We start from the raw sequence: 14,475 nt of genomic DNA on the forward strand, positions 1-14,475 counted from the left end.
TATTTGCAATGGAACCACCCTCTTTCTTCTTGGCCTCTTTGGCCTTCAATTTAGGACAGTGCTTGATCAATTGATCATTAGCTTTACAATAATGGCAACGCATCTTCTTTTTGCCCTTATCACCAAAATTTCTAGACGAATTGCTGCCAGTAGAAGCATTAGGAACATAATTTTTGTGTAACTTTTAATGGCCTAGTAACTTGTGTGTAGCGGAAAATAGCATAGACATAGTAAGCATTTCATTAGAATAGATTCCTAATGAGCATAACAAGAGTGCTTGGATGGAGAGAGCAACAAAAAAACATAACACCTAGTTAGATAGGCATGAACAGTACTTCAAAAGAGAGAGAAATTAAGCTATTGACAACAGTTGAGGACCGGATTTATAAGGAGCCGATGGTCCTCCCTCCAAAAGGCTTTGTATTATAGGTTTCCCCCATCAAGGGAGACATTTTACATTACAACTCTTCGTGTCCCTTCAATGACTAGCTAGTGCAAAGAAGATGGAAGCTTCAAGCACTAGCAAACACTTTAAAACACAACATTAATTCCCTCATGGTCTCAGACCCAAGACCTCACACACCTTCGAAGATGGTGAGAGCTAGCGGGGTATGAGAGTAGATTGAGAGGAAGGAGGAGTAGTCTTACGAGAAAGATGTACATCTCCTCACATAATCACTCATATTAGCATAGCATAGCTTAGTAATTAGCATGGTAGTGGAGATGAGCATGCATTGAAGCTTGGCTCTTGGTTGAATTTGCATCACAAAGCGAAGAGTTGTTGGTGTAGGCCTCCCTTCTCACAAGCTTAGAGTAGGTGATAAGCTTTCCATTAAAGCTTGAGAAGGAGAGAGAGAGAGTCTTCTTGCTTTACACATGAGCTAGTGTGAGTGTGTATGCAATAATGCCTTGAGAAATTCGGCCCCCTCTCTCTCTTGGTCGACCCCTCTTGCTAAATGCTCTTGTTGGCACCTCATTGGACCTCTCCAGGCTTACCCAATAGGATTTGAGAAGCATAAGTGATAGCCTTCTGACATGTGTCCCCCATTCCCCTTTTGTGAGAGCTCCTCTTGCTAAATGCTCTTGTTGGCACCTCATTGGACCTCTCCAAGCTTAGCCAATAGGATTTGAGAAGCATAAGTGATAGACTTCTGACATGTGTCCCCCTTTCCCCTTTTGTGAGAGCTTTAGGTAATTAATTAATGCAACTAAACTCTCATTGGACCCCTTTGTCTCCTGGCCAACAGGAATCAGGCAAGCCATTGGGCTGTTGAATGCTCATTGGACCCTTGGGAGACTGTCCAATAGTCTTCTAGAGAGCTTAATTCTTATTGGTTCTTTTATTAAGTGTTTTTAAATTAATTAAACTAGAATTACTCTAGCCTAATTCTCATTGGTCCACTTCCATGGCCATCCAATAGGATTTGGGTGCACCTTGTGGGCACCTGGGCTAGGGAGCTGACATGTGTCCCTCTCTCCCTTTGTGTAAAGGAAGCTTGTGAGTGTGTGTGTGTGTGTGTGTGTGTGTGTTTCTCTCTCATCCCCTACTTGCAAGGCTCGCCCCCTCCCTTGTAGGAGCTTTGAAGACTCTTTGGTACACACACAAAGCATCCAATTTCCCTATTGTTTGACCTTTGGACACAGCCTTTGAATTTTGGAACTTTAGCATTTTGGAAGTCTTAATGGGCTGAACCTTAAGGTCTTTAAAGCCCATTGTTGTACATTGATCATTTGCAGATGGACCCCCCTTTGGATCCCTATTGTGGCCAGTCTGCCAGCTTTACCAATATTCTAGCTTTTTCTCCCTTGGCACTTCCCCATATTAAATGATCAATTTAATATGAGAAAATCATTTAGGAGAATTAGATATTAGTTATTATGACATTACCTCTCTCTTGAAATCATAGTCGTTCTCGACTATGGGGTAGAGAAGATAAAACCTATTCATTAGTCCTTTTTCTAGCGGGTAGAGGATCCCTATCTTACCCTACGACATCGTTCCAGAATGGATGACTAGTCCATTTGGCGCTTCAGAGCCAAAGCTGCCACAAGCATGTCTGCACATCAGTCCTTTCAATCTTCCATAGTAGAGTGACAAGCTCTACTTGGTGTTTGGAAGACGCCGTCTCCGCAAACTTGATTCTAAGCATGCATACTACTTCACATTTGTGCACAATAAAGAAAAAGAGAGTCTTATAAGACAAAAACTTTGTTTATTTTAAACATTTGTACATTTTCTTACTCTAGGGAAGCATTGTAAGCATTGACAAGGTTTAGGTTATCCTTTAATTGTATGCCTTGCATCCATCTAGCATATTCAAAAGGATAATTCTCAAACTTAATAAGATATCGTTGGATAGTCTTACCGCCTCTTAATACCTTGTCTTCATGTCGAAGAATGGACTTGGGCTGCAACACCTCTTCTTGGTCCTTGATCTCCGGTGGGTCTTCAATACATGGTTCTTAAGGTGGCTCTCCTTTGTAAGGCTTTACTAGGCTCACATGAAAAGCATTGTGTATGAGCCAATGGCTGGGCAACTTGAGTTGATAGGCCATCTCATTGATTGGCCTAAGAATCTAGAAGGGACCATAGTACCTTTTTGCTAACTTAGCATAGTACTTTTGGTGTCCCGTAGGATTCTTGCCCATGGTTTGCCTTAATCGGGCCTTGGGAAATTTGAGCAAGACCCAATCATTGTCTATAAAGGCTTGGGCTCTTCTGTGCTTATCAGCACAAGCAGCCTTTTGCCTTTGTTGTGAGATAGAGATAGCATCCTTAATCTTTTGGAAAGATTCTTGTAGGTCTCGTCTATACTCATCTGCAGCAAATATCTTCCCGTGTACCTTAAGCAGTAGTGGACTTTTAGATCTTCCCTCAATTACCTCAAAAGGTGCTTTTCTCGTGGAAGTATGAATAGTGTTATTGTAGGCATACTCCACCAAGGGTAGCTTTTCTTTAAGCTTTTCAAAAGCATTGTTCTCCTTGGCAGACCATGTATACCTAACGTTTTTCTTTGTTAGGTCATGTAATGGTCCCGCTATTAGTGAGAACTTTTCTATGAAGCATTTATAGTATGCACACCTATAAAGCTTCTTAGTTCATGAAGATTCCTTGGTTTAGGCCATCCTTTTATTACCTCTAGCTTTGATGGATCCATTTGGATACCATCTTGAGAGATAATGTGACCTAAATACTGAATCTCTTGTAAGAAAAATTCACTTTTCGTTCGATTAATATAAAGTTTATTCTCTCTTAAGACTTGAAATATTACCTAGAGGTGTTGCTTGTGTTCATATAATGAATTACAGTAGATGATAATGTCATCAAAGAACACTCCAGTAAAGGTTCGGTGAGGCCTCTCGATCAAGTGGTTGAATGTGGCTGGTGCATTGGTCAAGCCAAAAGGCATGACAATGTATTTGTAAAGACCAAACGTAGTGCGAAATGTGGTCTTTACAATGTCTTGATCAACTATTCTTATTTGATGATCGTCACTTTTTAGGTCAATCCTACTGAAGTAGGTGGATCCTTGTAGCTTATCAAATAGGTCTTCTACGCGTGGAACGTGGAACGTGAAACCTATTTTTGATAGTGATTCTATTTAGTGCTCTATAGTCGACACACATGTAATATGCGCCGTCTTTCTTTTGCACTAATAACACAGGTGAGCAAAATGAGATGAGCTAGGCCTAACCATGCCCTTCTCAACTAACTCATGCACTTGCAGCATAATCTCCTAATCTCCTCTTGTTGAGCTTGAGAAACTCTATAAGGAGGTTTATTAGGTGGTGAACTTCCTGGAAGAAGTTCAATTGCATGGTCACCATTGCCTCATTTAGGAGGTAGTTCACAAGGGATGTCGTCAATAAAAACATCTTCTTGAAACCTCGTGAGAAAATTGGATAACTCCAATTCCTTGTGATTGTTTATATTTTGTTTTGCTAAAGCATTGGGTTCATTTTGAGAATCTTTAACAAAAATCATGTACACGGAAATAGAGCTCTTTATTGCTTGTTGAAAGCTTGCCTATGTACAATGGGTATGGTGTTACCCAACTCCTTAGCATCTATGTGCATATCTTTTTCCCTGAACCTAAAGTAGATTTTCCTTTCAGGTAATTTAACATTGGCGGCCATGCGATCAAACCATGATGTCCCTAGGATTACATCCTCATGCTTGAGAGGAGAGATAAAGAAGTCCTCTTTGTCCACATAGCTTGTACATGGAGCCTCAAGTTTCCAATTAAGGGGGTGACTGAAGCTTCTTGCCCCTTGAAAGCACCATTGGCGGGTAGGACATCTCCCATCTCGTAAGCTTGTATGCCTAGCTTGGTGACCAACTCTATGGATATGAAATTGTGAGTAGAACCAGGGTCAAAGAGAATAAAAGCATCATGTTCTCTTACCTTTCCCCAAGCATGGCATAGAGGAGATCCTTTGTGGTGAGCTTCCTCTTCTTGGATTTCAACCAAGGTAGCTCTAGGAGGCTCATGGCGGGTGTTCTTTTTGGGGACAAGCGTGGTACGCATGCCCTTGCTTGCCGCACTTGACACAACGGTTATCCTTGCGATAACGCTCAAGCTCTTCAGGAGAGAGTTTGTTTTTGCCTTTGTAAACTCCCTTCTCCTTAGCTTTGTGGTTATTGGAATTGCCCTTAGGAGACTTTTGGACATTGTCCTTCCCCTTAGGCTCATTAGAACCCTTGTTTTCTATGGGCTTAGAATTTCTCTTAGCCCCTCTTTGGAAATTGATTCGAGAAGCCACCATAGTATGGTGTATAACCGCAAATATGGTGCGTAGCCTTTGGGAGTTGACATACTCCACCATTTCTTTGGTTAGGCCCGCACAGAATTGTTGTTTTTACTCTCCAAAATCCATCTTTTTGAAGACAGTGGCTTTGAGATGAAAATCCCAAAACTTGTCTACATATTTGTGTATGGATTTGTGGGGAGAGAGCTTCAAGCTTCGCCATTCGGTGAGTACTTTGTCTTTGGCATCGGTGGCCAAAAACTGCTTCATAATGGAAGCTCTTAAAGCTTTCCATGTTCGTGGAGCTTCACCGTTGGCCCGTAGGCTAGACCACCATTGCCGGGCGGACTTTTGAAAGTGCATAGCTACATGGCATAGCTTAGAAGACTCCGTGGAGCCCTCATCTCCAAACGCCGCATCGAATTGTTGGATAAAGGCCAAGACTTTGTCAGTAGCACCAAAGGTGCCATTGTAGGTAAGGAAAGAGATGCTCTTTCTGTAAAGCCTAGGGGTGACTAGAATCCATCTTCCAACCTCCCACTATATAGGCAATGCTCCTAGCCCTTTGCCCTAGCCAGATTCCCTTTTCACACTGCCTAGCCAGTCCATGACTCCCTGGCCTTGCCCGTGTCTTGACATTACTCCCCCCTTAAGGAAGAGTTTTCGTCCTCAAAAACAAAAGTGGGAAACTTCTTTTTAAGAGCACTAATGTTTTCCCAAGTGGCACCTTCCTCAGGTCGATCTTTCCACTTGATTAAAGCTTGTCGACGTACATGATGACGCGTACGTAAATCATGATAGTCGAGAATTCGTTCAGGTTCATGCGGTAAGGTAGGAGGTTCAACAAAATCGACCAAAATCTATTGGCCAATGACATTGTCGTCCCCATGTAACCGCTTTCATAAAAGGCTTACATGAAACACCGGATGAATACGAAAATGTGTAGGTAGCGATAGTTTGTAGGCACGATCACCCACTCGCTTGAGTATTTTGAAAGACCCACAATATCATGGAGATAATTTAGGTGTTGGCCCAGTTTTCAAACTTTTTGAGTGATATGGCACACGTAAAAATATTTCCTCCCCTTCCTTAAAGGTAACTTGCCGACGTTTCTCATCAGCGTACTTCTTATACCGATCCTACGTTTGTCGGACGTTCTGACGAGCGAGTTTCAGCATATCCATGTGGTCTTGGAGAAAATTCTTAACTTGTTGGAGCTTTTCGGTTGCCAACCCCACCGTAACTGGTGACATAGGTTGAAAACCATACATGAGCATGAAAGGACTAAATCCAGTCGTGACATGCTTAGCACTGTTGTAAGCAAACTCAAGAAGAGGTAGATATTCTTCCCAGTCTGTTTGTTTCTTGTTAATCCTCTAGCACTTGGTTAACTCGTTCAGTTTGACCATCTGTTTTTGGATGATTGGTTGTACTGAGGTTTAGTTGTGTACCCAATCGTTTAAACACAACCCTCCAAAAATGACTGTTAAACTTGGGATCACGATCACTGACAATGTTACTTGGCAAGCCATACAACTTGTATAGGTTGTCCACAAATAACTTGGCCAGTTCTGGAGTCTTAATCGTTGATTTGGTTGGAATAAACTTACATAGTTTAGTCAACCGGTCTACGACCACCCATATTGAGTCATGACCTTGTACAATGGTTGGTAAACTCACAATAAAATCCATAGAGATACTTTCCCATTTACCATTGGGAATCTCCAAACGATGTAAGAGTCCTCCTACTTTCAGGCGCTCTGCTTTGTTAAGCTGACATTTTTGGCAATGCAAGACATAATCTTGAATAAAGCCATGTAAACTTGGCCAATAAAATTATCGTCGTACGAGAGCATAAGTCTTTCTAATACCCGGGTGCCCTGCACTTGGACTATCATGACATTCATAAAGAATTTGGCAGTGTCCGTCAGTACACAAACTCTCCCCTTGTGGAGTAGGTACCCATTGTCGATGGTAAAATTCTTCCATCGTCGTAGTTCATCACTCGACAGAGGAGAACTGTGTGTGGAGGTTAACGCTACACTACCATTGAGGGCGAGCTTTTTGAAATGGGGCCTCTAAACCCAAACCAATGGGCCTACCCTCACAAAATGTTCGTAAAGAGGTACGCACACTACTTGGGGCACCACCTTCTTTTGGGAGTGGAGAAGGAAACCAATCAAAAAAAAAATAACACTTGCACTCACCCACCCAAGCAACACACTTTGAAAACCCCCTTACTCTATATACACTTTGGACACTTGAACACCCATCAACGATTATGCAACCCAATGCCGTGCATCAAAATGAAATATGCAATTTGTGGAATAGCATTCACCTTCTCCCCATAAGAATACCCATAATACATCCAAACTCTTCCTCTCTCAAGCACTCATCAAAAAAATCATGCGCGCAAGACTTGCCTCTCAAACACACAAGAGAATCACTTACATCAAACTAACACACTTTGCATAGAGAGCTCATCTCCATCTATGCAATGCCGTGACACAAATAAAATCACCATGAGAGGTAGCCACATGCATATGTAATGAAGCAAAAGAGAGTTGGAGTGAGAAATTTCTTTAGACCAATTGAATAAGTGTGGAGAAACAAACCAATGGTAAATTGAGAATAGAACACTTACTTGATTTCTCGCACACCTTTTAAGGGGAGGACAGACGCTGGCTAACCATCACGAATTGCGACACTTGAAAGTTTTTGAAGATGATTTCATGATCATTAACATAACCATGAGAGAGATCATGATGTATTTACAAGTTATTGAGGTGCTACAAATGATTTATTGGGTTGATGGAGTAAGAGATTGTAGAATGGAGAGAGTGGAGAATAGAGTTGCACTTCCTCCAAAGAGGAGGGTTAGGAGGGAGGATGTGAAAGAGGGAGAGTTGGGGTTTTCTCTACTATTGATCAAGAAACAACATGAAGTTGAAAATATAGGTGTGTGTGTCCTTGAGTCTCTCCAAGGGGGGCTATTTATAGTTGTGTAGGAGTGGGATTATGCTACACTTAATTAGAGTAAGTGATTAGACCTAATTAAGTGTCCTTTGACCACTCATTGAATATTGGACATAAAAGGGACTATTTATTCACCAAAAATATCATTTTAGACCGTGAAGGCTCCATAGGGGTGCATAATGTAGGTGGGCCCCACCATGAGGCCCTACGGGTGGCTCCTGCGGGGTATCTCAACTGGTCTGTCTTGGCATTTAGAAAGCATCTTTAGGTTGGTCCCATCACATGCAAGTGACCTTGAACACTCATTGCTCTTCTAGAAGATGAGTAGGGGAAAAATAAGATCTCACTCTCTTGATTTACTTGATTTACAGTTCCCTTTTGTTGCGAATCTGACAGATTTACACTACTTTGACCATAACTTTTTACCTGTAGCTCGGAATGACATGCTTCAAAAGGCAAAATTGACCTAATCAACATGTTTGATATGAATTTGGACTATTCTTCACGCCCATGCACCAAGGAATTCGGTTTGGAAGGTCCACACTAGGCTAGGGAACCTTTTGCTTCAAAGTCTTCTTGTATGGGCCCTTTGCTTGTATGCATCCAAGGGGAATCATGCTTTTTCAAAAGGCTATGATGCTTAAACAAATAGAGGAGGGCCCAATATTATTTGCTTGTGAAAATAATATACAATTGGAGTCTTTTTGAAATGAGAGAAACTATATGTATATTCTTAAGAGATATTGGGCCACCTATGTAGGGGGCATAGAAGACTTGTAGAGAGGGACCATAATCTTTGGTAAAGACAAGTGGAGAGTTGATTTCCATGGGAATTTATCTATAAGGGGTGGAAGATGGATATATTATTTTTCCACTACTAATTCACAAGAGGTAAGAAAGTTTGGGGGTATATAGTTGGTTATTGTATGCTTATTCTATTTACAAAGCAAAAAAGAAAAGGGTGGTAATATAAATATATGACTAAGGTGACATTTTTGGGAAGAGTATAATGTATGTGTCGCCACAAAGGTTAAACAAAGAGGGGGAATTTACTCTAGATAACTTAATAGCATAGAAAAATATATACACATATGAGGAAGAGGACGTTGAGTAGGCTAACAAATGTTGCAAAAAGATGGTTACCATTTTATGCCACTCATATTAGCCCTCCCCCAAGCTTAGAGATATTCATATCTTTAGGAGGACGGTGTTGCTTCTTTTCTTCTTTTTTTCTCTTTTTTTTTTCATTTTTCCTTTTCCACTTTTTTTTTTTCAATAGGAGGAGTGTCATGCACTCTTTGACTCCATTAGACCTGCTTTTCATTACCTCAATCCCATAAATCGGAGATGGGAGGGTTGCCTTGGGTATGTTCAGATTCCAAGTCTGGTTCTTCTTTGCACATCAAAGCTTTAAAAATAGGTGGAGCATTTGCCAAGCCGAAGGGAGCCATGCCAATTTGGAGCTTAGACGATGTAGGCAGATGACTGCCTATCAACGGATTGATACGTTGAAAGTAGGGCTTTAATCTCCATCCATTGACTCTGGTCTTGTGGAGTTTTCCTGATAAATCTGCTAATCTGTAACTACCATTCCCAAACTTTGTTTTTATCATGAAAGGTCCCTCCCATCTTTGCAAAAACTTTTTGTCAAGTCGAGTATCAAGTCGGTTATCATAGCGAAGAACCAACATACCTTCCTTCAATCCTTTCCCCTTGAGCTTCTTGTTGATTTTATCCCTTTGGCTTGTCGCTTTGGTGATGTAGTGATCAATGGACTCTTCTCTATCTAGCTCAAGTCGTTGGAGATCTAAGATCCTTTCATGTAGAACCTCCTTTGGTTTTTTTGCCACTCTTGCAAGAACGCGCAAGCTTGAGAGCTCTACCTCAATGGGGAGAAGTGCTTCCTATCCATAAACTAGATGAAAAGGGGTGAATTGGGTAGATACCTTGAAAGATGTCCTATACGCCCAAAGAGCAGCCGTCAAATGGCGATCCCAATCATTAGGCCGGTCCACAACCTGTTTAGAAATGATCTTACATATCATTCCATTCACTTTTTCCACCAATCCATTGCATTGAGGATAGTAGGGTGTGGAATGCAGGTGTTTCACTTTTAACCTCCTCAAGAGATCATTCAGAAGGTCAGCCCTAAAACCCGGGCCTCGATCTGATAAGATTTCTAGGGGTGTTCCAAACCTACTACAAATATGATCAAAAATAAACTTTGATACCTCTTTAGCTGTGATTCGGGTTGTGCTTGTTGCTTCCGCCCATCGTGTCATGTAGTCAACACCCATGATGATGAAAACCTTCCCTGTAGAAGTACGAGGTAGGGGACCTATTGCATCCACACCCCACTTTTCAAAAGGGCCATAAGATATTATTAGGACTCGAGGCTCATATGTTAGTCGTCTATCCCCAGCAATTTGGCATGGCTTACATGCTTTACACCAATATTGGACATCACGATGTAAGCTCGGCCAAATAAACCCTGCTGTAAAATCTTCCTACTTGTAATATCTTGAGAAAAGTGACCACCACAGACATCATCATGACATGAAAGAAGAATTTTCTCTATCTCTTGCACACCTGGTACTCTCCTCAAGACCAAATCTTTCCCTTTGTGATATAAATCATCCCCGATCAACTGGTAAGGTGTGGCTTTCTTAACTAGTCTATGTCTTTGCACCTTGTCTAAGTGTTTGGGACACTCACCTGCTTGTACAAAGAAGATAATGTCTTTTAGCTCCTCTTGACCTTGATATTTGGGTTCATATAGTTTCACACCTCCTACCGCCATTTCAAGCTTTTCATTTGCGAGTAAGTCTGCTTCCTTGTTATGAGTTCTCACAATGTGTTGTACCTGTGTTGCTTTAAAACCCTTCATCAAAGCTCTTACACTACTAAGCCACTCAAACAATGTACAATTCTTGCACCTCCAAGTCCCTTGGATTTGCCTGACCACTAGCAAAGAATCAACTTTTATAATGAGTCTTTGTATGCCTAATTCTTTGCATTCTTCTAACCCAAGGGTTAGAGCAGCATACTCAGCCTCATTGTTAGAGTGAACATTGGGTAGAGTGATACCTTTTCTAACCATTACCTCCTTTTGTGGATTTAAAATAAGGATCCCCCCTGCTGCTTTGTCTTGTTGGCGTTGATAGGCTCCATCAAAGCATAAAGTATGGGCATTATCAATCTCCTTCACTTTGAACTGTTTTGAGCCTTCCTCTCTTTGTAGTCGTGATCCTTCCCTTTCTCTCACTTTGTAGGTGAGAATGTCTGCAAGTCCTGCTCTTGTGCTATCTTCTACAAGGAAAGTGTATTCAAATTCTTGGAGTTCAAGCACCCACTTTGCTATTCTAGATGAGAGGCTCATGTGTTGTACTACATATGGTAGATTGTGCTCTAAGGTGAGAAAAACAAATGGCACAAGGAGAAGATACGATCGAAACTTCCTTACCGCAAACAAGATTGCAAAGACCACTTTCTCCATTTCAGTGTATCCCTTCTCGGCTGGAGTCATCACCTTGCTTGCAAAATAGATCGGCCTCATGTATGATGTTTTAGGATCTTTTTGCATCAAAACAACACCAATTGCTTCGAAACCTACACTTGGAGTGACATAGTAAGTCTCCTTTGGATCTGGTGGCATTAGGATTGGGAGAGAGCTAAGAATGCCCTTCACTTCCTCAAAACATTTTGCATGTTCTCTCCCCCATTCAAATGTAGATTGGCTTGCCAACCTATGCAAAGGGGCGATGGCTTCTGCTAGGAGATGGATGAAGCGAGACATGTACCTCACTTTGTGGTTGAAGGTCATTAGCTCCTTTGTTGTTGTTGGTGGAGATAATGACAAAAGGGCCTCTACTTTAGAGGGATCCACTTGAATTCCTTGTGAAGAAACCACATGGCCTAGCAAAACCACCTGAGATTCACCGATATGACACTTCTCTGGGTTGATTGTCCCCCAAATTGATGGAGCCTCTTAAGCCCCTCTTCAACCTTTTGGCAATGAAGTGATCTACAACTATAAATACAGAAATCATCCATAAAGACTCTTATAGATTTTCCAAAGAATGGCTGAAATACAAATATTGTGAATCTCATGAAGGTGCTAGGAGCATTGGTGAGCCCAAAAGGCATTACTCTGAATGCAAAACATCCCCAAGGTGTGATGAAGGTGGTTTTTGGTTGGTCCTCTTCTGCTATTCTAATTTGAAAATATCCTGAATATCCATCACACACAGTGTAGCATTCGTGACCTGCTACTTCATTCAAAATTTCATCTTGGAAAGGGAGAGGGAAGTGGTCCCTCTTTGTCGCAGCGTTGAGGGGCTTGTAATCCACGCACACCCTCCACTTACCATTCTTCTTGGGAGTGACTACAATAGGTGATACCCATTCGGAGTTGGATACTGGATAGATGAAGACAGCCTTCAAGAGTCGATTCACTTCCTGTAGGAGAGCCTTTTGTTGCACAGATCCTAGTCGCCTTAACTTTTGAGCCACGGGTTTGGTCCCTGGTTTCAATTCAATTCGATGCTCTATTACATCTACACCTCTTATTTGTGAGTAGTCAGTGATAAACAAATTGGGATACCTCCTTAACATATTGATGTAGGACCTCTTCTCCTCACAAGTAAGATCTTTTGCAAGCATCTTCTCAAATCCTTCTTCAAGGTGGTGGCATCTTTCATCCCCTCGTGTGTGATGGTCTGTTGGCTTTTCTTCTACTGGAACATCTTGAGTGTTGGCGTTGAATACAATTCCCATTACCTCCAAAGAAGACTCCTCTTCACTGGTTGATGCACTGGTTGATGCTTCCTCATCACTTGAGTAGGGACTCTCCTCCTCGCTCTCTTCATCTGCCGTGGTTTCATAGTTGATATCTAGTTGCTTTCCTTCTCGCCAATCATACACCACCGGTTGACCCTTCTTAAGAATCAAACGACCACTTCCCCATTTTTGATCTGCATTCACAGCAATGAGCCAAGGCCTCCCTAGGATGATGGGATAGCCCTCCCCCTTGGCTGGCATGACATACATATCCACTCGTGCATCTATGTTACATACAGAGACTTTCACATTTTCAATGATCCCCAAACACTTCACACTTGAGTTGTTGGCTAGCCTAGCTTGACAATTAGAGGACTTTGTAATTTCAAGCCCTAACTTGTTCATTGATTTTTCCGTGATCACACACATTTGAGCTCCACCATCAACATATACATTAGACACCTTTTTACCCCTTATGTAAGCATCCACAATGGGTTCCACATCTTTTTGTAGCTTTGAGGCCACAACCTTAATGGAAAGATTTGCTTTCTTTTTTGGAATTCTTGTACTTACCAACTTTGGCCATTGCCTTCTTACTTTGGCTGATAGGTGTAGAAGTTGAGGCCATGTAATGTTTGGCTTTTGGGTTTGTAAATCCTCCAAGATGTTGTAGGGCTCTAGCTCCTTTCCCAATGGGAAGTCGTTGATACCAATTTCCCTTCGCCTTGATCTTTTCTTCCTGCTACTTTCAGCTTCTTCCATCTTTGACTTCTTCTTCTTGTCCCTTCTGGCTAAATTTGTTCCTTCACTTCTCATGTCTTCATCCTTATCATGTGCTCTTGTGCGTTTTTCTGCCGGCATAACATCATAGTTTAGAGTATGCTCATCTATTACCTCTTCTAGCTTGATGATGTTGACTCCTCTTTCTTCCTCCTCATGTGGGACGGGAGGTATATTTGCTGGTGGTGGTGGTCGTCGAAGGATTTGTGGGCCTTGAGCTTGTTCTTGTTGCACAGTGAGAGGAGGCGGTCTAGGGGGATATATGTCTCCTGGAAGTCGCCTTGGATGTGGAAAATTGTACATGCCATGGCCCATTTCATTGCAATTCCAACATCGCAACTCTTGAGCTTGTCTTCGTTGATTGCGATTCCCTTCTCTTGGTTGTCGTTGTTGAGGTAGGCCTTGTACTAGATTCAGAGTGACGTTCTCAAGCTGTTGAGTTAGCCTTTGTAAAACCTCTTGTTGAGAGTTATCTCCTATTTGTGAAGATTGTGCAAGAAGGGCCCTAATTGGTGCTTCCATGGTTTGTGAAGACTCCCTCTCACTCACTTCATTCAAACCCCTTGCTCTATGTGCTTGGAAGTGTAGTTTTCTAAACTTGATGATGGCTACCTCACGTGCTTCTTCGAAGGTGGATGGGAATTTTAGCTCTACTTTAGCCTTTAAAAGTGGATACAAGCCAACCATGAATCTCTCTTTTTTTAGAAAGTTAGGTGCACCACCATGATTTTCTAATGTAGCCTCCCACCTACCCCATAGATTGACAAAGGTTGCTTCATAAGAGGGATAGTCTTCAAGTGATACCTGCTTATGCCCAATAAGACATTTCCATAGTCCTTCAGAAGTATCACCTTGCCCGAACTTGGAGAGGAAGCTTGCTCGCAGTCTCTCCCAATTGGACTTGATTTGGGGTTGCAAGGTCTCATACCATGCTTTAGCTTCTGCTTTTAGAACCAACGGGAAGGCTCGTAGCTTTACTTCCTCTTCATCTCTCCCGGATATGAGATGTGCCATCTCCAAGTTGTCAAGAAACTCTTGCGCATCTTCCCCACTTCTTGCATAGAACGTGGGAAAAGAACTTGACATTTTGTTTAGACTTTTTTAAATCTCTTTTTTTAAAGAAACTTTTCTCTTACAGGCCGCACAAGATTATTGACACTATAAATCTGATTACATTAAAATGAAGATGTA

This window comes from Adiantum capillus-veneris, chromosome 24 (assembly GCF_014529385.1).
Source record: "Adiantum capillus-veneris isolate H3 chromosome 24, ASM1452938v2, whole genome shotgun sequence".
Lineage (NCBI taxonomy): Eukaryota > Viridiplantae > Streptophyta > Polypodiopsida > Polypodiales > Pteridaceae > Adiantum > Adiantum capillus-veneris.